The sequence below is a fragment of the Bolinopsis microptera genome, chromosome 9 (genome assembly GCF_026151205.1).
Source record: "Bolinopsis microptera isolate Bmic1 chromosome 9, MBARI_Bmic_1.0, whole genome shotgun sequence".
Classification (NCBI taxonomy): domain Eukaryota; kingdom Metazoa; phylum Ctenophora; class Tentaculata; order Lobata; family Bolinopsidae; genus Bolinopsis; species Bolinopsis microptera.
In genome coordinates, this window is record NC_087080.1 from 8,356,035 (window position 1) to 8,379,708 (window position 23,674).

Here is a 23,674-nt window from a genome sequence, read left to right on the forward strand (position 1 = left end):
GTCCTGATCACGTGATATGACCGTATAAGGAAGTTGGTCTAATTTCTCGTTTGGGTTACGGTTTCAGCATACAGCATATGCTTTTTGTTAGGGATTGGGTTAGACTGATGGTTACTGTTAAGCCCTTAAGGTTGGTATCAGATTAGAGGGTTCCGGTTAGGGTTTCGAATCGTCGTTCAGGGCCAGCTAGACAACGGGTTGAAAAAGTCACGCGACAGTCGAGTGTAAAGCGATTAATCATCATCACAAGAATATACAGCGTGATATACAAATTACAAATTAAGATTAATGGTATGATTGAGTTTAAATCAACAAATGGGTCTAAATGGGTGATGAATATCTTAGAAAACCTTGACAATGTAAAATCAAATCTGACAAACTTGTTGAGGTGGGTACCCTTGTTGAGGTGGGTGCTGTTGTTGTTGAGGGGGATCTGCTCCCTGTGCATTATGAGATGGTGGCTGATCTTTACTGTAGTCTGCCATAAAAGTCGCTACTTCGATGTATTTTATGAGAATTTTATTTTATCGCAGTAAATAAATTAGTCATCATGGAATATCCCAAGAATTTCAAAAATTAAACACAGTAATAAATTTTGTAGAAAATCGTTGTAGCTATCTAATTCTATGCAGTTAAAACGAACGGTTTATTTGCTAGTGTGTAGTGCAACACATCTCAAAAAGATAAATTATTATTTTAGATTGAAAATTTTCGCTCATTTTCGTGACCTTAAAGTAAAAACAAAAGCTCCTAATTCAAAACTCCGCTTGTCACGTGCCAGGTATGAATCACATGGCTAGTGTAGATCAGGAGATTTGGCACTTAGGATGATTCAGTCAGGATTAAGTTATCGTTACCCAGGTTCTTAGCCTAACTTGATATTTTGATAACTGGGGTTTCTTCAGCTATTAATAATGTCACTATTTTAAATTTGATGAAATTTATTTGAATTTCCTAGTAGAGTTATTTTAATTACATACTTACATATTATGTGGGTAAATTTCATTAAATTGATTGTAATTAAACATTTTATAAGGCGTTAGTGCCGAGTAGACAGTGCCTCTGGTAGTGCTCCTCAATCAATCATGATCACAACCCAAATCTCTTGTTTAAATATTAGCAACGGGTGAAATGTAAAAAAAGCGCCCTTGTTTCCTACAAAACTGCTTTAGCACTTTTATCTTAGTCTTACTAACATCCCTCAATCTCTTGGTCCGCAGCTAATGCATTAATAAGATAAAACATGGGTATATTGATAGTATTAGTTGCTCGGTCGTTGAAGTGGCCGGTAGGATCTACAGACTATGCCGTACTAAATTAGAAACAAATTTGCTTCATCTAAAGGTCCTTGAAATACCTAGACGGTGCATATGCAATATGATTAACTGATCGAGCCCGGAACTGATGACATATAATGCAATTAATAAGACTCGGTACTGATGAAAGACTCGGTACTGATGAAATTACAATAAATTCATGATCTCGCACGAACACGGAACATGTGCTCAACTCAACTCATTAAATCTTTGTTTGTAAACATGGTACAGCTATAATAGCTATATGTAACTAGCGATGTAGATCGGACCAAGGCATCAAACAGACAAAAAAACGGAGTGACAAAGAGAGTACGAAGTCACTAATATAATATAAACCGCAAGTCATGTGCATTTTATGTATGAGAATATATAATGCGGCACATGGGCATATATTTGTGACACGTTCTAATATGACTTGCTGTGAGCGGGACGAAATGCAGCACGTGGGAGTCATACCTGTGTCACGTGGGAGTCATTTTCTTAGTCGCAGACTCGCAGGGAATTATAAGCTATATTCAGAGGTGTGTATAATTATACTGGTATGTGTGGTAGGGACGTAGTCAGGAATTTATTCCGAGGGGGGCTCTGATGGTGAGCGAAGCGAGCGGGGGGTCTGGTGGCGCAGCGCCCCTGGAAAATTTTCGGCTTTTATACTTGCTAGAATAAAATCTACAATTATGAATTAATGCACTAGTCTCACTATTCAATTTATAAAAAGTCGGCTTTAAACAATTTTGAGGGCAATGTTATTTATTTATAGCAAGTGAGAACAGTCAATTATCTGAAAATATCATAAAAACCTAAACAGAATTCACACTATACTGAGTAACTGAATTTTAATGTTAACAGATAACTTTGAACTTACAACAGTTTTCTCCAACCTCAATTTGCAACTCACCCGACCCGTTTTTTAACCATTTCCAATTTTGTTGAGGGGAGCCCATAAAATGATGTATGGTATTCAATAGTTGCAATCATAATCTTAATAAATGTGTGGGTGTGTGTGTACGTGTGTACGTGTGTACGTGTGTATGTACGTGTGTATGTCGTGTGTATGTACGTGTGTATGACGTATGCACGTGTGTAATTTCCGAACAGCTTAATCAAGAAAACGGTATAAGTTATAGGACTGGTTTTTTCGGTATAGTTCCAATAAAACTCTGAAGAAGCTGCATTAATGAGCAGATTTGTTTAAATCGGCCAGTGGTTAGTGGTTTAATTGATGGTTTTGTACCACAAATTGATGGTTTTGTACCACAAATGTGACATAAAATCATAAAATGGCTACCTTTTTCTCCCTCCTCGCTCTCTCTCCCATTATATTATTGCATCTATGCAGTGTTGGTACATTAATCATAACTAGCAGGAACCCGTATTACTCTAAAGTGGTGTCAAGACTCAAGAGACTAAAATAATTATTACCTATTTAATTCGCGTTTTTGACACCACTTGGGGGTCCAAATTTTGGGCACTAAAATAATTATTCCTTGGCCAATTTTTTATTTTTTCATGCTGATTTGAAATGCATAAAAGCATTTGACTCAGTCAAAAAAATTTCAGTTGTATATCTTTTACGGTTTTTGCGGAAATTTGCGTTAAAGTTGATGCCGTGGTGTCAGTAAAATGGCACAGATAAATATATATATATCGTCTCGCTTTATATATAGTAAGATTAGGTTATCCACAAGATGCACTGTTATCTAAAACTTTAAGCTTATTAGGTAAATTATTAAGGGAGGGGGGACCCAATGAGTATGAAAGTACATACATATGCATAAAGTAGGAACTTTCTCTATATAGTCCAAACAGATCGCAATGATGAAATTCACACGACTATGTAATGCGTCTTTTCTAATATAATAGGCGGGTTTATGCTTTTGCATTTCAACTGCGATAGTGATTTCCCGGCCGTAGGCACTGGTTAAACTAGTAACTTTATAAGATGGTAATAATATAGTGATCGTAGATTTTTTCGCATTCTCAAAAACCCGAATAAAGAATCACAATAGAATTAGAAATATCTATGGTGAGTCAAAAAGACTGTTTGGATATATAGAGCCATGGCATAATGGTAATATTATAAGTCTCAGCCCAGGGATCTCTTCCGGATACACCGCCCATCAGGGGTTACACTCCTCAGAACCCAAACTCGCTGCTTTGCTGGAGGGATGACAGAGAGATCTCCTCTCTGTGGGGTGGTCACACAATGTGATGGCCCTGTTAAAGCTTAACGTATCTTAACATAGGTGACATAGTTAGGGATCGACCGGGACTGCTTTTTTGACCGGGACTGGCACAAAGTGTTGCGACCCGGAAATCTTGAGTTGCAAATATAAATATTTTACTTACCATGATAATTCTTCATAGGAACTAATTAAATTACCGGAATTTATTTGAACGGACATTTTTAATTGGAAGCTGGATCGGAGGCCCTTAACCGACTGCTGATAAAAAGCTAAAAACGATACAAATGCTAAGTGGTTTCCTGCGAGCAATTTCTTAAAAACTTTACACCAACCTTCCCCATGATATACTTATTGAGAAGTTATCATCTTTGATTAAATTATGTTTTAAGGAAAAGAAAGTAGATATAATATAGTAACAGTTCTCATCACTTAATCAAATAAGTAACGGTCCCCGTTGTGCAAGTGCTGTGGGTAACTCGAGTACGTTCAGTGTTAAATTTTGTACAGTTCCCCAGGTTTATGAAAGTGCTGTGGGCGTACGTGGGTAAGTTGAGTACGTACAGTGCTAAATTTTGGACAGTTTCCCAGGTTTATGATATAACTATTTATTTTGTTAAAAATGTGTTTTAAGAATTGATCCAGAAGATCAGACTTTGCTACTAAGGTTCAAGAGTTGCATCTCTTTCCTGGTAGTTCCAGTTATAGGTCCAGGCTGAGTGCTAGATATTCTCTTAACTTCTCTCTTAGTTCACGGTCCGCTAGAAACGGCGATTTTTAAATACAAGACGTAAACTAGTCGAAACAGACTGGGATCCTTTATGATGATCTGCTTGAAAAACCACCCCTGATCTAAGGTTTAACAGCTGTTCTCTTAAACTTTCATGTTTCAAATGTTTTTTTGACTCTTTTTAAACAAAAATGAGTGTGTTGAGACAGTAAAACAATGAAATAACTTTCATGAAATATTTTGATTTCGTAACAGAATATTAAACATCAATATCAGACTTAAAACTTAATAATTTACAGCGTCAGCTATTTTGCTGTGACAGTGCAACACTTTTATATTTTAGTTAAAGAATCACCCTCTTCCATCCCGAGACCTTGGTTACAATCAGGTTCTGTGGTTACATACAAATTGTTATTAGATGACTGTACAAGTTGTTTGAATATGCTAAAACCCTTTGTTTTAGATTCAAGTAAAATTCCTGCTGCAAACGTTAAAAGGAAAAAATACCAATAATTTACATCTTTTTCCAAATTGTAAACAGGCATGGTGGGAGATTGTATGTCTAAAACATTGACTATCGGAGAAACAAAAGTAAAGTGTTCAAATATAGTATGTTGAATATCTCCATTAGATCTTTGTAGCAGCATATCCACTCCATCTACCTTGAATCCTTTCCAGGAAAACAGAAAAGTTTCCCTTTTTATATTTGTGTTGAAGAATGAGAACATCTTACCATGGTTGTGATTCAAATGTAAAAACAGTGTTTTGTTTTCACGGTATAGGTGTGCTGTTTGGTTATTTCCCTCAAAGAAAAAGTAGTCCTGTGTGTTGTTTGTATTGACTGGAAATTCAACGACAAAGGACAGTGCAGAAACTACACTAAATAAAAAATTGAAATTCATTTTTAAAGACTGTGAGGTGTTAGATTTCATTGCTTTTATACCCTATGGTACGATGCCATATCGATTATACGAATCTCGAGCAAGTTTAATTGAATCCTTGATTATAGTAAACAGGTTAACAATTTCAGAGTGTTTCTCTTTAAGTATTCTCTTAGCTGAAGTACCTGAGGCAGATTGTATTTTCTCTACCACTCTTCTTTGATCATCGGTAACCTGCTCACGCTGAGGTTGACATATTGGCAACACACCATAAGACAAACTAAGGAACAGGTTCTGTAGGGTTGGAAGATGATTCTGCACCACGATGTCCAACTGATGGTTTTTGATGAGTTTTTGAATTTCAAAAATCTCCTCCATAGTTGTACAATTAAATATTGCCTTTGATAAACTACTCAGATCTTCATCATCTTTCTGCATAGCTTTTATTTGATCATTCAATGTGCGAAGTTTTCTTTCGCAATCTTCTTCGTTTTCGTCCAATTGTTTCTTATGATCATTTGCCATATTCTGTATTAGCTCATTGTGAGCTGCCCTTAAAGATTGTATCTTATCACTACACTCACCCTTCAGCAACTCATCAAGATCAGACATTTGACGTCGATGAAAGTTTTTGATCTTCTCAATTTCGTCATAGCACTCCTTTCGATATTCCCTCTTTGTACGCTCATGGTCCTTTTTATGAGAAACATCCATTCTGTCAATCTTTTTCAAAAACTTAGATTCCTGTTTTTCGTGGGCTTCAAGACAGTCCAGATATTTTTTCTTATAACCAACACTAGGTTTAATTCTAGCCTGATCTCTATCATCATATTCATCGATAACTGTTAAACCTCCATCGGACTGCCCATCATCATCATAGCTATCAACAACGCTAAGCTGATTATCGCTTTCATCATCTGCTTTGTATTCATCAACTATTTTTAACCCGTCATTACGTTGTGGATTAATTTTTGGAGACTTTGGAGGATCAGAATCTTTTGCCTTCTCCCCAAGATCCTTATACCTGTCAATAATTTCTAGTCCATCATCTGACTGTGAATCATAATTAGGAAGTTTGCGTGGATCAGAATCTCTCGGTTTTTCTCCTGGATCTTTATACTGATCGATGTCTACTAACCCATCATCATATTGTGGATCTTTTGTCGGTGATTTTTTCTTATCGCTTCTAGGTCTGTTGTTACTCCTATATCTTTTTGGAGGCAATCTCACTGCATTCGGATCATCGGGAGGGTAAACCCTCTTTTTTGGATTAGATGCCATGTTGCTATCCATATTTCTATGATTGTGACTAACTAGTACTAAACTAGTACTAAACTAGATTTATATTGTGCTCTCTATACTTATGTTTGTATAAGGAGGCATTTGTCGGAAAAGCTTTTTGGCAGTGTTCACATAAAAGAGCCATGTCTAAGATATGTTTTTAGGAGCTTTATTTATAGTCATCTTTCAAGGGTAAAGTAAGATGGATTTGAAGCAGCTTTATGAAAATCCTAAATTTTCAGCATCTTTTGCTGGTCAAGAACGATTTTTCCGTGCATTGCAACAAGATAACCAACGTGTGAGCAGGGGAGCAGTAAAAACAAATTTGAAGTCTATAGACAGTTATACCTTACACAAGCCAACCAGGAAGCCTACATTGTACAGAAGAGTTTATACCAAAAGGATAAAATATCTTTATCAAGCGGATCTTATAGACCTTTCAAGTCTCCAACATGATAATGATGGATTCAAGTGGATAATAGTCATCATAGACACTTTTAGCAAGAAAGCATGGGGTTTCAAGAAGAAAAACAAGAGTGCAAACACAATAGTTGGGGTTATGAAACCATTTTTTCGCCTCCACACCCCTGAAAAGATTCAATTCGATCAAGGTTCTGAATTTTACAATGCTGCTTTTCTCAAACTGCTAAGGAAACATAAAATCAAACACTATAGTGTCTATAGTGAACAAAAAGCTTCAATCATTGAGCGATTTTGCAGAACTCTAAAAACTCGAATGTTTAGATATTTCACTGCTCGAGGATCTCACAGGTGGATTGATATTTTACAGGATCTTATCGACGGTTATAATAAAACCAAACATAGCTCTACATTATTCGCTCCAAACAATGTAAGTCTAGCTAATGAGAGGGAAGTTAGGCAGAATCTTTTTCCCAGAGTTGTAAAGGAGAAAAAGCACACCAAAGCATTATTAAAAGTGGGTGACTCTGTTAGAATAACTAGAAAGAAGGGTATCTTTCAAAAAGGTTATGAAATGACATTTTCATATGAAATCTTTGAAGCAAGTATAGTGAAATCTACATATCCTGTTACATATGGATTGAAGGACTATAAAGGCGAGGAGATTAAAGGTTCATTTTACACCAGTGAAATTCAATTGGTTGACAAATCTGATGGTATATGGCCAATAGAGAGGATTGTTAGCACTCGTAAAAGAAACGGACAGACTGAATACCTTGTGAAATTTCTAGGATATCCTAGCGAAGCAAACAGTTGGATAACTCAGCAAGATCTGTTCAACACATAAACCATGCCTGTGAAATTCCTTGCTTCCCACAACTGCATCATTTTCGGACCCTCTCGGGCAGGGAAAACCCAATTCATGCTAGAGGTAATAAGACAAAAGCTAGTACATCCGATGCCTAAAAATATATATTACATGTATAGCATTGAACAAGACTTTATGAAAACATGGAATGAAACTGAAGAACAAGCAATTACTTTTATCCAGGGTCTTGATTTTGATAAAATGAACACTTCAGAACCCAGTCTCCTTGTGGTGGATGACTTGATCTTAAGCGGAGATAACAAGGAAATGGCGAACTGTTTCATTCTCGGTTCTCATCACCGTTCAATCTCCACTTTCTTCATAACACAGAACTTATTTCCAAACTGTCCTTTGTTCAGGATGATGAGCTCAAATGCACATTATTTTGTGCTTTTCAATAGTCAGCGTCATTTGAGACAAGTAAACACGTTGGCAAGGCAGATTTTCTGTGGAAAGGATTTAAAGAGGATAACCAATGCCTATTTAAGGAGTTCAAAGCAACCCAGAGGATTTATTGTTTTGAGTTTTGCCCCTGAACTTCCAGAAGAATTAACAGTGCTAACAGACTGGTGGCAATGGTTTCCAAGCGTTTATCTGTGAAACAAGCCAATTCATTGAGACAACACCGCTACATTTTAGAAAAACTATCATCTAGTAGTAAAAAAGACAGACTCAAGATTTTACGGAATGCTCCATCTGAATTATTTAAAGTTCTCAATATGATATTCAAACTTCTAGCTGATGAAAAGTTACACCTTTCAAGTCTCCAAGACAAAACAATTGGGAAGCATAGAAGACTTATTCGATCCACGAGTGGTCTTAAGGGTACGCATATAAAAAGGAGATTTTCTGGACAAAGCGGTGGTACACTGTCAACTATTCTGTCTACAGTTTTACCTGTTATTGCTGGACTAGTTCAATCAATTCTTTAAATGTCACGATTTATCTTGGCTCCTAGAGACGGTGCGTCAACCAATGGTGAAGATGTTGTTTTGCTCCTTCCAACAGAAGGACTCAGTGAGCCAAATAAAATTATTGAACTACCATCGGGTCTTATTCCACGATTGTTATAGATGGGTTTCGCTGTGTCAAGGCGAACATGGTGGATTTCATTTAGTTCTTATTCACCAGTTGTAGTGTAATGGTATGGATGATATTCCCTGAGTCGAGGCGATTTAAGGACCTTCATTTATATTCCTTATTTACCATAACTAAGTTTAACTTTTATCTTGGGTACGTTGGTGAACTCTGCTGAAAGATTACGGTATCAACATTAAATGACATGCCACACGGATTCATCCATAGTTGTCAGGTCACCCGCAAGATAGTCAATGTGTCATCTAGGCATTATCTCTTGCCCGCATAGGAGCTCTTCCAATGGGGCGGCCCGTCAAGCTCTTTAAAATGCAACACGGCGTGACAAGTGAACATTAGTGCACTCAACCATACTTATTGAAATTGGTTATCACCTCACACATGTATAGCTTCTCGCTCACTATAGCCCCTACAAATGCACCCTATAAATGCACCCTATAGTTCTACCATTGTGTGACAGCTGGTAACGGCTGTTACTAAGTAACTATCAAAATCGAATCTTATCCTTATCTTCTAATCACAACTGAAGCGGCTCAACTACCTCACGGACATTGACAGCCCTGGTACAGGCGATCGAGCAGTCTCTTCGACGCGGAGAGCTGCAAGATATTACCACTATCAATTTATCACGTACCTTGTCAGTCGCTTCAAGTACATGAAATCATTGTCACATGATCATTCAAGCACGTGGGTCACATGATCACCCACGCGACTATATATATCTTTTGATGCAAAGAATATGGCAGAGTTCAGCACCACAATCCCGATGTGTATTGCCAGCTCTCATATGAGTGACTGTCTTAACTCTTAGTAGATAAATTAGTTAAGTTAGGAAAGTAAGTTATAAGTTAGGAAGTTCATTATAAGTTAGTTATTAGTTAGGAAAGATATTGATATATGCTATTCATTGTAGTCCACTCTCTCTGTAACTAAGAGTGTCTACCGTATTTATTCTATGTGTTACTTTAGCCAACAATTTAAGTGTCTTTATTTTGTAACCCTTAGAATTAGGAATGGCCGTTTGGCTCATGGCTTAGAATCAAGTATAAGTAATTAAATGATGTCACAAATACTAATCTCAAGGTTACAGTCCTAAGTAAATCTTAATCACTAAAGTATCTAGACGTGAGCATTAATAATCGCACTACGTATGAGCATCGTATCAATTATCCTAGTACGGCTCCCTCCCTAGCGTATTGATGAGGTTAGCTCGAACCCGGAGTCATTTTAATACCACTACAGTCTTTAACATATGGAGCCCAATACAGCCTCTTTCTCGTGAAGGGGGAGAGTCGCTTGATACTTTGCTTGTCGAGGCGATGAGCAAAGCCGCTCATTTTTTCGTATTACTTTTAGAATTAGTACCGTAGTTGATTTTCACGCATTTGTTGCTTGTAGTTATACCTAAATTCGTTACAAGAGATTGTTAATAGAAGCCAATTCGCTGAATTGGGTTATTTTAGATGGACCAGAAGTGTCGATTCTTATAGTTATAGTTAATTGACATATTTCATATCGGTAATTTCTTATTCCAAATTAATGTGGAGTCGTTTAACAAGAGACATATAAAGACAGTCAGGTATATATTTCAATAATCAGGTACATACTCTATTTTGACAGTCAGGTCAATATTCTGATAGTCAGTTATATATTATATTGATAGTCACTGTCAGAGCTATAATCTATGTTGACAGTCAAGTCGATGTCTTGCGATAGTCAGGCCTATATTTTGATAGTCAGAACTATATTCATGGAATTCGTTTCTAATTCCAACTCAGGATTGTCGAATGTCGCGACACACGTACGCTCTTTATTCGTTTCGACAATACTAATAGTTAAGTTATAGTTTGAGTAAACGTTCGTGGTTATCACTCGTATTTTTGATTGTTAAAACGTAAAGGTTGTGATCGTTTATTTATGAGCATTCGTCTAAAATTAATAAGTAAGTCGGCTACGTAGAACAGACCAAACTGGTATCCGTATAGCCATTAGTCATTATACTTAAGTCTAAAACACTACTGCTGTGAAACTGACAGAGACTATACAACAAATTCATATTATCAAGGGCTTACTATAATGGGTCGTTTATTTTCGAAATCTAACGTTTGATTTTATTCATTTTACAATAGTTACAGATTAGTAACATTATTATGAATGAATACATTGCAGTTTAATAGGTTAAACTAGTTAAGTTGCTACTACTATTTTACAACTTAATAATTAAATTACAAGAGAGTACATATGTAAGTTAGTAGCGACACCGTTCGGCGAGTATAATGTTACCGATTAATGTGAGAGAAGTTTTGGCACAATGAAGATGCGTTTGTAAAGTGTGAAGGATATAGACGATTGAAAAGCTCGGGATAGCTTTGAGTAACGATAGATTACTTGGCGGGAATTACGGTGAGGTTGGGATATGATGGAGGATATATTGGATTTAAAAGCTCGGGATAGCTTTGAGTAACGATAGATTACTTGGCGGGAATTAAGGTGGGGTCGGGATATGATGGAGGATATATTGGATTTAAAAGCTCGGGATAGCTTTGAGTAACGATAGATTACTTGGCGGGAATTAAGGTGGGGTCGGGATATGATGGAGGTATATATGGGACTGGGCTTCAGGTCCGTCAACAATGACACCTCTGCTGTACAGCTGACTAGTTCAGGCACCATTTAAGGGACCAGAGATTGATCACCTCTGAAATCTTAGTGGTGGTTATGGTAGTAAAATCTTGAGTCGAGACAAGGTCAACGTTGAGACGCTGAAGTATATTTAGAGCTCTAAAGACCAGTTAATGATATGGGGATACAAGATGTGATGATTTTACAAGAAATGGGGATTTTACAAGAAATGGGGATTTTACAAGATGTGATGATTTTACAAGATGTGGGGATTTTACTGTTTACAAGAAGTGGGGATTTTACAAGATGTGATGATTTTACAAGATGTGGGGATTTTACAAGAAGTGGGGAATTTACAAGATGTGATGATTTAACGATGTGGGGATTATACAAAATTTGGGAATTTTACAAGTGTGATGATTTTGATGATGAGGAAATGTTGATGATGTGGGGAAAAGTAATTTAAAGATGTGGGGATTTTAAGGAGTGAAGTGAGTATGAAGTGAAAAAGTGAAAAGGAACGGTGTCGCAGAAACAAATTTTCAAACATATATAAAATGATTGTAAAAAATAAATAAACCTTCCCCTAATCACCCTTAATCATCCTCTTATCATCAAAGTTTAAATTATAACATAACTCATTTAGCTAGTTAAAGACCAGGATTAAACATGGAACATCAAGAAGGAAACATCGAACAGGCACCAGGAATCATCCTAGAGGCCCCAGAAGTCCCACCAAGAAATGCTGGCCACGGGGCGGTTAACTTCATGAGGATGCCCCCCAGATATACCCAAAATAATGACATAGACATGTTTCTGCGACGTTTCCGCAGCTATATGCAAGCGGCCGGGATTCGGGGAAATGATAGAGTCAATGCCTTACTGTCGTTGCTCGATGACGCAACGATTCTTGCTATTGAAAGACACCTGGACAATGACAACATCACCTTCGAAGAACTGGTAGAAATTCTGCGAAGGGAAACAGGGGTAGCTCTGGCTAATAGAGAACGGTTCATCAAGGAACTACGGACACGCCGGCAGGAAAAAGATGAGCCAGTTCGAACCTTTTACCAAAACCTCTACCAGCTGGCCAGAAAAAGCTACGATAATGAAGCAGTCGCGGCAAATGCATTGCGGGAAAACTTCATTTACAAACTCAGGGATTTGCAGATATCGAGCAGATTGCGGGAACACCCAATGATGGCAAATGAGGATATACTGCAGCTGGCGGTCACGCTAGAAGCGTGTAAAGTCATCCCCGGTGCGGATTATAGCCTGTTAAATGTGAACGCCACAGTTACCGACCCAGCAGGAACTCAACCACTGTCAACAGAAAAGAAAGATCGGAGGGATTATCAGACTACAAGTATGGAGACCGTGGTGGGGATGCTGCGCGGACTATCCGCGCAGGTCTCCACCATGGCCAACAACTCCTCGAGAACACCCCCTGACAGTGACAGCGAAGGTTGCTATCATTATCAAGGGTCAAGAATAACGCCGGGATTGAGAGAACAAGAGCGTCACGGTTATTACCCCGATAACTCCAGTAACAGCGGCTACCATAATTGGGACAGCGAGAGCAACGAGGAAGCATATGGTCGCTGACCTGAAGTAGAAGAGCGCTAAAGAGACCCATATATCCGGGACGGGAAGATCTGTAGCCGTGTAAGAAGTAATTCGGGTCTCTTGGACACTTATAGTTATAGTTATCAGTATATGAAAGAGTATGTTATGAGAGTTCGGACGTTATCTGTATTTGGGAGACAGTTATATAGGTAATTTACACTCTTAAAAATTTTTATTGTTTCACACTTCACATTTCATTATTACTAGGTGGAGGTGATGTTATTGAGACTTTGGCCGGAGGCCATAAAACTCTTGTTTTGAAAGTTGTCCTCTGTAGTTGTACTGTATCACTGATCCACGCTTTTAGCATTTATACATTTCAGCCCAATTTATATGTTCGTTCGAGAAACTATACTCTATAGTGCTTTCGGGCAGATATCGCTGTCGGACAGATGTCGTGTTACCTAGTGATTAGTATAGGTTTAGCAAGCATATCTTTATAGCCAATCTTTATCATGTCCTCCAGGTTGACGTCCTCTACTATAATACTGTTTTACTTTTACACTGTTTGCGCATTTTTCTGACAAAAGACTGTCCATTCTCTTCCACCGTTGAAAACTTGTATCGTTCCGAAGCAGCAGTGTAAGATTCTGATTAGGTGGTTGTGTTTTTCCCCCGTTTTGTTTCGAAACCTGTACGATTATAGTTGAACTTGATACATTCAAGTTCAACGGTCGTACGTTTATTTTGATTCCTCTTAACGCATATAATTTAACGGGGAAAATTAACTTAGATCGCTTAATCAACCCTCCGCTTGTTGTTTAGATTTGTTGAGATGTTTAAAGATGTTGTTGCCTTCTCACTTGTAAAACAATGGGTATTAATTACATTAGTTAAGTAATTTTTCTCAAGTCTGTCGAGGCGACAGCAACGCTAACACCTAAAGTTCCTCAGAGCCAGACGATAAGATAAGTTCGAACACTGACAATGCACTGATCAACGTAGTGCTGGAAAAACTTCCTGGACTGTGGACAGCACCTTTTCCGATTTCCTTCTGGAGCTCCCGACACTAAATGGACGACGTTATCCTAATCGCAGAAGAACTAAAAAGAAAAAGTTACCGTCTTATAGTTATACTAGGCATTTGCGAAGAACTAAAAACTTTTCCAGAACAATGATCAGAAATATGGCGTGTATATTAGACAGGGCCGTGATTAAGGTTACCATTAAATTATTACACTTTAAATTATGAGTAGTTTCTACATCGGGACGATATTTTAAATCAGACCGGTGATGTTATAGATGGGTTTCGCTGTGTCAAGGCGAACATGGTGGATTTCATTTAGTTCTTATTCACCAGTTGTAGTGTAATGGTATGGATGATATTCCCTGAGTCGAGGCGATTTAAGGACCTTCATTTATATTCCTTATTTACCATAACTAAGTTTAACTTTTATCTTGGGTACGTTGGTGAACTCTGCTGAAAGATTACGGTATCAACATTAAATGACATGCCACACGGATTCATCCATAGTTGTCAGGTCACCCGCAAGATAGTCAATGTGTCATCTAGGCATTATCTCTTGCCCGCATAGGAGCTCTTCCAATGGGGCGGCCCGTCAAGCTCTTTAAAATGCAACACGGCGTGACAAGTGAACATTAGTGCACTCAACCATACTTATTGAAATTGGTTATCACCTCACACATGTATAGCTTCTCGCTCACTATAGCCCCTACAAATGCACCCTATAAATGCACCCTATAGTTCTACCATTGTGTGACAGCTGGTAACGGCTGTTACTAAGTAACTATCAAAATCGAATCTTATCCTTATCTTCTAATCACAACTGAAGCGGCTCAACTACCTCACGGACATTGACAGCCCTGGTACAGGCGATCGAGCAGTCTCTTCGACGCGGAGAGCTGCAAGATATTACCACTATCAATTTATCACGTACCTTGTCAGTCGCTTCAAGTACATGAAATCATTGTCACATGATCATTCAAGCACGTGGGTCACATGATCACCCACGCGACTATATATATCTTTTGATGCAAAGAATATGGCAGAGTTCAGCACCACAATCCCGATGTGTATTGCCAGCTCTCATATGAGTGACTGTCTTAACTCTTAGTAGATAAATTAGTTAAGTTAGGAAAGTAAGTTATAAGTTAGGAAGTTCATTATAAGTTAGTTATTAGTTAGGAAAGATATTGATATATGCTATTCATTGTAGTCCACTCTCTCTGTAACTAAGAGTGTCTACCGTATTTATTCTATGTGTTACTTTAGCCAACAATTTAAGTGTCTTTATTTTGTAACCCTTAGAATTAGGAATGGCCGTTTGGCTCATGGCTTAGAATCAAGTATAAGTAATTAAATGATGTCACAAATACTAATCTCAAGGTTACAGTCCTAAGTAAATCTTAATCACTAAAGTATCTAGACGTGAGCATTAATAATCGCACTACGTATGAGCATCGTATCAATTATCCTAGTACGGCTCCCTCCCTAGCGTATTGATGAGGTTAGCTCGAACCCGGAGTCATTTTAATACCACTACAGTCTTTAACAACGATTAGACAATGTGCATAATGCAGAGTCAAAGAAGATTTTGGACAAACTTATGATGAAAATTGCCAAAGCCAACATTGTACGGAACAAGGATGGATTGGTAACGGTGGGAAGTAGAGTAATGGACGCTAAATTTGATGATTTTGTTTTAGATTGTTGCAATGGTGAGTTTTCCAAATGTTATGAAGAAATGTATTGTTTACTTCGTAAAAATGGTATTACGTTTTAAACACCCGAGTATCAATTGTCTATAAAAGCAAAGAAATTTTTCTGCATCCAATGAATAAGATGGAGAACATACGCAAGATTGTTATTATTGGAGGCCAAGATGGAAATCCATCACGCTTTATTTCGCAAGTTGAGCCTGTCAAACTTACTGAGGACTGTGAAATGGCTTTAACTTCTTTATACCATGGTGAGGTGTACAACATTCACGATGGAAATAATAAAGTTTATTTTTATTATACATCTCGTGAGCTCTCTATGGAGGCATTGAAACATAAAAAGGGGAAATCTGAGACTCTAATTCCTAGCGCAATGTCGAGTACATTGACGGATTTGCAATTACCTGAACCTTCAATGGTAATTGTTCCTGAAGGAAGCTACAGCTCAGTATTTACATTGTGTTGGGTGATTTCCAACTTGATAAGAGAAAAGCTACGACTTGCAAAGAAAAGAGATGGAATGATTGCCACTATAGACAAGCAATATGGTATTATCAATATCGAAATCACTAATCTATACATGGTTATCGAGGGGGTAAAGAACACTCCTTGGATGCTAATGGGTGTGCATGAAGATCAATATTCAGAGCGATTTACGATAAATGATAGCAACTTTCACTGCAGCGATTTTCCTGGATTTGTTTATGCAAACATTATTGAGAATTCCTACATTAATGGTAGATTGTCTCGAAACCTGGGTTTGGTACCGATTAAAACTGCGCCTCAGTGGTCACTCTATGAACCAACACACCCAAACTATGTACCAATCAACATAAAGCAATTTTCGACAATTTTGATTGAGCTTCGAGATATAAAAGGACAGTTCATCAAGTTCAACCCAAATTTCAAGACTGTTATTTCGCTCAGCATCCGAGCTATAAAAGGTGATAAAATCAGATCTTGATACTTCTACACAGTTTACAACCATGGAAATTTTCAAACCAGAAACTCTAAAAAGTGGAGCATATCGCTCTGTATTCGTGCAAAAGGGTGGTGCTGTTGAAATGGATCGCTACATTTACGGAATGCAAGGCGAGGGGTTGGGAAATTGGTTCGGCGCCCTCATGAAACAAGCTTTACCCCTGATAAGCAGTGGTATAAAAGGAATAGCCAAGGCCTCAAAACCAATCGCTAATAAAAAATCGCTAATAAATAATCTCGCAAACAGTCTCTGGGGTGAAGTATCTGTAATCTGTTCTGATCGTACGGAGCTATGTCAGAGTATGAAGAATGCATATGCCTATCAAACATTTTTCAACACCGCTCTTAATTCGGAAAAAAATCGGGAAGATTTTCTTTTGTATAATGAAGCGTTTCTAATGGATGAGGGGGTGTCTAAAAAGTCTGAAGAAGACTTACGATTGTTTTGGAAGTGGGATGAAAGTCATAAGAATGCAGTATTGGATAACATGGTATTTGAAGAATCGGAGGATAACGGAGAGGGAGAAAAGGAGAAGAAAAAAGAAGCCTATTGGAGTGCTGCATCCCTTCCAAAAGCTTTGTTGGTAAAAGCGCAAAGAACTGTGTTAGCTTCTTCGGGATTGTCTGGCAATAATTTGGAGTTGGCTTTGGAGGATTTTATATCCAACACAGTAAATAATTGGATTCCAACTGATGTGAACCCTGCTGCAAGCAAACGCAGTACTCTAGTCAATCGAGGACAGAGTCTTACTCTGAATTCTAAATTCCAATGCCCTCTGCTTAATACTCTGAAGTGTCTTCCGACCAATATGAAGTTACGGTTAAGTTTAACAAAAAACAAAGATGAGTTTTTGCTTCTTTGTGGTGATGATAGTCATGGCTATAGTATTGTGCTTGAAGATTGCTACATACTCGCAACATACTACAGAGTACGAGATGAAATACACAGTCTCATTGAAGAGAGACTTCAGAAAGAGCCTATTCCATATTTCATTTCAAGGCCTGAAATAATAATCAGACCTGTAACACAGAGCAGTAAAATTATCAGAATGTCTGATGTTTTCTCTGACACTCTTCCTCCATATGCATTTTTTACACTACAACGGAGCAGAGATTTTGATGGACGGTCAAACACAAATCCATTTATATTCCATGGATTCAAGAAATTCCAATTTTACCGCAATGGTGTGCCCTACTTTAATGACCCACTGGAGGTGGGTTCTATCGATAAGCTTGGGGATCACAATTATGTATATAGTGACTCTGGAGAATATTTTAGACAGCTTTATCGCACCATTGGAAAGGACTCAAAGGGAAATTGTCTGATTGATAGCACAAACTTTCATCTGAACTTTATGGTTGGAATGAGTTTTGGTGCTGACAGAAGCAGCTTGACAGAGAGACATTTAAATCTCCAAGAGAAAGCATCGACCTACCTTGAAATTGATCTGGGAATTGAGGATATACCAGAGGATCTAATTCTCATAGTATATGCAGTCTTTGACCGTCAACTTCAAATTGATGCCGATCGTATGGTCAGAATAATCGAGTAATAAAAGCAGCTAGAGATTCAACAGTCTATCATTTCTTGCATATACTTGTCAGTGTTGTTTCTACTTGTGATATGAAGCCTCTATCAACATTGGAAATAAACAGAATCCTTGAAGAAAACAGTGTGGCTAAAAAATATTATATTGGAACCTACCCCTCATGTATTGCTCTAAGAACCAAAAAGAAAACATACGCTTTTATTACAAATACTGATGAACACGATAAAACGGGACAGCACTGGAATGCATGGTTTGTTGAAGGAGAAAAGATCTCATTCTTTGACAGCTTTGGACGTGATTGGGAGGATGCTACCCTACCAAAACATTATAGAGACATTGTTGAACCATTTGAACAAATAACTTATAGTACGACTAGAGTACAAGGATGGAATAGCGTTGCATGTGGCTTTTTCTGTATTCATTTTCTTTATGTTAAATCTTTGGGTTTAGATTATGAGGATTTTTTAAATGAATATACCAAAGATTTTGAAAAAAATGATAAGATTGTGTATGAATTTTACAAGTCTATTCAGTAGAGTTGTGTTTTAATTGTTTCTGAGATTCAAATAAAAATGGATATATAAGCAGGAGAAGTGGGAAACAGCTTCATTTCTTAAAATTCATAATGGACTTTGCTGCTTCTCTCATTGTGTTGTCAATGTATGGATTCTACTCAAAAAATGGATGCAGATGCTCAAAGTGCAAAGATCAAAGTCGTGAACACAAGAAACTACACACAACATCACAATGCCAACACCAAAAAGAACAAGCTTTGCCGATACTGTTTGCAAAAAAGCAGCATAAGACATATTTGCCCTGGAAAATATGTTTATGAATTTATTATGGAATCATTTTTCAAGCGTGTTTTCTTGGACACTCAGCCATGTTGTTACCTGGACCTATACCACAACTGTAAGTTAACTGTTGTTCAAGAACATCTATTTGCAAACTGTAGCAATATCGACTCAATTTTATATCAAAATCTCGTCTATTACATTTATGACTATGAGTTTTAAAAACAGATGAATCTGTTAACAGTGCTCATTTCTTGATCAACACTTTAGAATCTGTAGCTATGAATTATTTTCATGATGTATACTTGGGATTTCTTGCTGAGCAGATTGCTCGACAATGTGAACAAATGTCTGCTCTCAAGTGCTCAGCGTGTGAATCAAAAATAAAGAGCCCTCTGTTACACATTTGTCATCAACGTGGACTTTTAGAGAAGCTGCAAATTCACTTTGAGGAAGTAAGAGGACCCATGTTAACGGATATCGAAGTTTATTACGATCAGGTACAGGAGCTTTTACCTCATAGTGATAACCATTCGAAAGACAAAAATAATTATATCAACGCTGCTCGTCTGTGGTTACAAATGTGTTCTGCAGAAATTGTATTCTACGGACGATACATTAACGAATTCAACCATTCATTCATAGACAGAGCTTTTAAGAAAGTGAAAAAAGATGGGGCTGCAAGAATCTGAACGGAACATCGGATATCGCCTCATGAATTTGCGCCGATACTTCCCCAGTCGCTCAAGACATGTTAATCCTAGTAATGAGCTCCCTGTCACATGATTATCACATGTCACATTCAATAAAAGCTCTGTCGTGGATAAATTGTGTCATTTCTAAAATATGAACTTTGAATTCGTTATCGCAGCTATCGAGGGTTTCACTACTCAGAATGGAGGATTTATAGTCAGAGAACTCACTCTCATATTTCCCAATGAGCAGGAGCAGCATTTTTCAATTCAAGAATCCAGAGAACATGTACCTGAATCCAGATGAGATGAAAATAGCAAAGTTCTCTCAGCGACATTTGAATGGCTTTTCACCAACCGATAACGAGAGTTGTTGTCTCCCTGCAGCGGTATATCCTAAAATACTTGAAGAGATACAGTATTGTAGAATTTACTGCGCAGGAGAAATTGAACGTTGTTTCTTTGCTACAAACCTACCAGATAGTAAAGTTATCGATGTTTATTCTCTGATTGACTTCAACTACCCAACACAACTCGATAATCCGAACTGTTTTAAATTACATCGTTACAGAAACTGTTCTCTTGCAAAAGCTAGATATTTGATTCAAAGACTTGATGGATTTAGATTATAAATTAAGCGATCATTTTTCTATTAATCTAACGTTTGTGAAATATTACAGTTTATTTTGTGATGTATACTAGATATTTGTTTAGCTTCATCATCAAACACTGTGTATCACTTGTTTGTTTTCTCGACTTGTTTGTTTGTTTGTTTATAGAACCCGTCCCCAATCTCGTATCGGAAAATGACTAAACTCAGGTCTGAGTGTGAATACGGGTGGTACCTGCAAGAGTGTTCATTAAGCATTTAGAGTTCTGTAAAACTGCAGTTACAATTGTGCTAGAGTATTTTTAGTATAAACGATTGGTATCAGATATATATCCCTACATGCTTCCAAAATTTGTAAAGCCGTAGTACATACATATCACATTACACCGGAGCCTACACAGTGCAATCTCCTCCAGTCGATCTGCGCCGCGTATGTTTATATAAGCGCGCGGCGCAGACTGGAGGAAACCACACTCTGCAAGTTCGATCCAGTGCAATGCTACATGTACGTACTACGGCTTCATCTCCAACTTTCTGCACAATGTACTGGAATGTTTTGAAGGAAAAGAAAGAACAAAAAAAGTGATATATATAAATAAAATCAGCGATTTAAAGTTAGCCTTAGGAGGGTAATTTTAATTCCCTGGTTTCTAAAATCAGCTTTTTTTAAAAAATAATAAAGTATGTAACGTCGATACCAAACCGATTATTGAGCGATAATAACTGAGTAGTTGATTCCTGGGTTGCGGAGTCATTCAGATGTTCCAGTTTTCGAATGTGGTTCTTGTTCAGTTCTTGACCAGAAGTGTCTAATGAAGTAAGTCAGACAAGCAAACTCTTCCTTAAATGCTGATGTAAGTCGTCTCAATCCCAGAAATTATGAATGATGACCCAGTGTAAAAGTGCAGAAATCAGCCGAAAATAACAAAGACTAAAAACAGTTAAAAAGTGATAGGATTCAAACACAAGGAAAATTAATAACTTAGAGCGTAATAAGGAATATCTCCAAACGGCGTTTTCTGAGAGGGTGAGAGGTTCTTTAATTAGAGCTAATGATTAAATGAGACCCACTAAAGGTACTAAATTAACCGGACTGCTAGCAAAGAATCGAGAGTGGGAATAAAAATAAAAGCGGAATAAATTTTAAGATCGTTTTCTCGACTTAGTATACCTAGATATTCTTCAGGAAATCTAACTCTACAGTGAACTATAATTATCAGAGTTTTATCCTTATAGACTTTTACTCTGATAGAGAGTGAAGCTAGCACATAGTGTACAATTACAAATGGACATAGAAAAAGTCTCTAAAATCATCACTGTACAGTGTACGTTCGCTCAACACCTATTTTATTTCAGACATTTAAGGTAAGCGTGTGCCATACTTTCTTCGCCCAAGACTTTGCTGCAATGGGCAGCTCCTCATTTAACCCTCACACCCGATTTCTCGAGTATTAGGCTGAGTGGACCGGGGGGCTGCATAGACCACTCAGGATCCTTAGCTGAGCGTCGATGACGCTCACCCCACGGCTAGTGACAGAGTCGGGAATCGAACCTGGTACCTCGAGAAATGCCAGGCCGATTTACCAACTGAGTCACTAAGCCGTTTACATAACACATTTTAGTGGGAGTCCCCACATATACTTAACAAGAGTGGAGAGAATGCTCTCCTGATTCCGTCTTTTCTTGAGAGCCAACCCCAAATTTGTGATATAACTGACTCATGGCACTGTAGATAGGCTTAGATCTCGCTAAACGAACCGTCAGCATCAGCCATACCACAGCAATTTTAAATATTTTTGAGTTTTGTAAACGCAAACTAAGATGAGGGAGGGATAAAGGGAGGGGGTGAGTGGATCTCTAAGATCAGCAGCTCATTATAGAATAAAGAGCGATCATTGAGATCCGGGGTGTTTTAGTCCCCAACTGTGCGTCACATAACTCATTTTAGTGGGAGTCCCCACATACATTTGACAAGGTTGGAGAGAATACTCTCCTGATTCCGTCTTTTCTTGAGAGCCAACCCCAATCTGTGATAAAGCTGACTCATGGCACTGGAGATAGGCTCAGATCCCGCTAAACGAACCGTCAGCATCAGCCATACCACAGCAATTTTTAGAATATTTTTGAGTTTTGTAAACACAAACTAGGATGAGGGAGGGAGGGGGGGAGGGGGTGAGTGGATCTCAAAAGAGTTCCGGAGCTGTGGTAGCTCCATTGAAAATGAGGCTGTTTGAAAAAGAGGACACTATTTATACTAAAATCTAGTGCATGTCACTATGAAATATAGTTTATCTGCCACGTTATTATCATTATTTACATGCCACCTGTTCAGAGCTGTTTTAGGGCGTTGGTTCACGTGATTTCGCTCGTATACGCTGATTGGAGAAGATTTATGATATCACTCGTTCGATGAACACCTGGAAGGCTTGTAAGTTGGTAAATGATGATTAAAATATCAACGGCTTAGGACCCGTGCTTTCAATGGTATACAGTGGTTGGATAAGTTCTATGATCTATCTAACATTGAATTCTTGGTGAACACCTATATCATGTCATTTGGCTCATTTAATGAGATAATTTTGAACCGTTTATAATTTAGCTTTCAGTTCTTGGGATTGAAATATTAACGGCCTAGGACCTGTGCTTTCAATGGTAAACCTACAGTGATTAGATAAGATCTATGAATTCTTGGTGAACACCTGGATGTCATTTGGCTCATTTCATGACATAATTTTGAACCGTTTATAATCTAGCTTTCAGTTTCAGATTCTAAACAATTCTTAAAACACATTTTTAACAAAATAAATAGTTATATCATAAACCTGGGAAACTGTCCAAAATTTAGCACTGTACGTACTCAACTTACCCATGTACGCCCACAGCACTTTCATAAACCTGGGGAACTGTACAAAATTTAACACTGAACGTACTCGAGTTACCCACAGCACTTGCACAACGGGGACCGTTACTTATTTGATTAAGTGACGAGAACTGTTACTATATTATATCTACTAAAGAAGCTTGATTTTATCAAACTCAACGACCAGTTTCAGACAAGATGGTCGGGAGTTAACAAGACTAAGTGGTTTTTTACATGCAGTGATCTGATAGATATGTTTAAATTCTTTATGGATAATATTTATGTTAAATTTCGAGGTGTGATTTACAGACAGGTAATTGGTATCCCTATGGGATGTGATTGTGCTTCCCAGGTCGCCGACCTATTTCTATACTGGTACGAGCATGATTACATTGCATTGCAAGTTAAAAACGAGAACCCTGCGGCTTACACATTGAAACATGCTAGTCGAAATATGGGTGATTTTACTACCCCCAATATCAGTCA

The 23,674-nt window shown here is 37.8% G+C and overlaps 1 protein-coding gene across 1 annotated transcript in view; it reads left to right on the top strand.

Annotated features, from left to right (window-relative positions):
* The window catches only part of LOC134820849 (vasculin-like protein 1), a 632,099-nt gene that overhangs the window by 281,162 nt on the left and 327,263 nt on the right, over positions 1–23,674 (top strand). The gene's annotated exons all lie outside the window — the stretch shown is intronic.